The sequence below is a fragment of the Lupinus angustifolius genome, chromosome LG08 (genome assembly GCF_001865875.1).
Source record: "Lupinus angustifolius cultivar Tanjil chromosome LG08, LupAngTanjil_v1.0, whole genome shotgun sequence".
In the NCBI taxonomy this organism is placed as follows: Eukaryota; Viridiplantae; Streptophyta; class Magnoliopsida; order Fabales; family Fabaceae; genus Lupinus; species Lupinus angustifolius.
The window spans coordinates 4,542,000-4,543,310 of NC_032016.1; positions in this window are offsets into that span (position 1 = coordinate 4,542,000).

A 1,311-nucleotide genomic window follows, 5' to 3' on the forward strand; every position below is an offset into this window, starting at 1 on the left:
TATATAGAGAATAGTACTCGATAACAATAAATCTGGGTTTTACAACTAATCAGAGGTGATTAAAATTAAAAGTTAATTATTGGTCACATGATAGATATGTGTATGTATCTTTTAATCTTAACTGTTTAATCAAAATCTAATGATATATATTAAGTATTATCATTTCTCACAATAGCATATTGTTTTCACGTGAATAACTTATGTATATATATTGTTATTTATTCATATTCATGAGTCGAAATATATGTCTTTATCCATAAAAATGCATTATTTATTGATAAACCTATTATAAATGGAGTATATTTTTCTGAACATCAAATAAGAATCATATTCTTATCAAAATCCTTCATATTTTCTTGAAAGTGAGATTCTGAATTTTCTGACTTTTGCATGCCATAACCCTACAACAAATAGTGAGGGCAAAATTTATCATAAGGGTGGTGTTCATATTCACTTTCAAGCATAATTCTATCCGAAATTATTTTCTTTTCTACTACTTTTAGTAACACTATAGCTATAGGTGCCCCTTGTTGATTTTGTAATAGATTGATGTGTAATTCATAGCTTTTGTAAAAGTTGGTTTAGTTAGTTGTGATCCTTGCTAAAAATAGATTTCATAACAACCAAGTTGGTTATGAGTTTCTATAAATAGAAGAGAGTGGGTGCAAGAGGCTTCAAGAAGTGAAGCTCACGGATTGAGAATCAAGGCTGCAAAACCAGAAGGGAAATCAGTGGTGTAGAAGAATGGCAAACTCGAATGGCTTTGCAATGAATCTTCCAATTCTGGATGGGAAGAATTATGAACATTGGAGCATTCAAATGAAGGCAATCTTTGGGTTTCAAGAATGCCTTGATGTAGTGAAAGGAGGAATGCCAATTGCTGATGAAAACTCAGTGAAAACTCAGTGGAGTATAGGGAAGCAAACAAGAGAGATTGCAAGGCAATCTTCTTGATCCACCAATGTGTGGACAGAGCCAATTTTGAGAAGATCTCTGCTGCAACAAGCTCGAAGGAAGCTTGGGAGATATTGGAGAAGAACTATTCTGGTGGAAAGAAGATCAAGAAGGTGAGATTGCTGACACTCAAAAGGCAATATGAGTTGATGCAAATGGATGAGCAAGAATCCATAGCAGAATACCTCAACAGATTGAGGAGTTTGATAAATCAAATGAAGGGGTGTGGAGAAACACCAATTGAGCAACATGTAGTTGAAAAGATACTCAGAACTCTCCATCCAAGGTTTGATCATGTAGTTGCAGTGATAGAAGAGGCAAAGGATCTTGACACTCTATCAGTTGATGAGTTGCAAG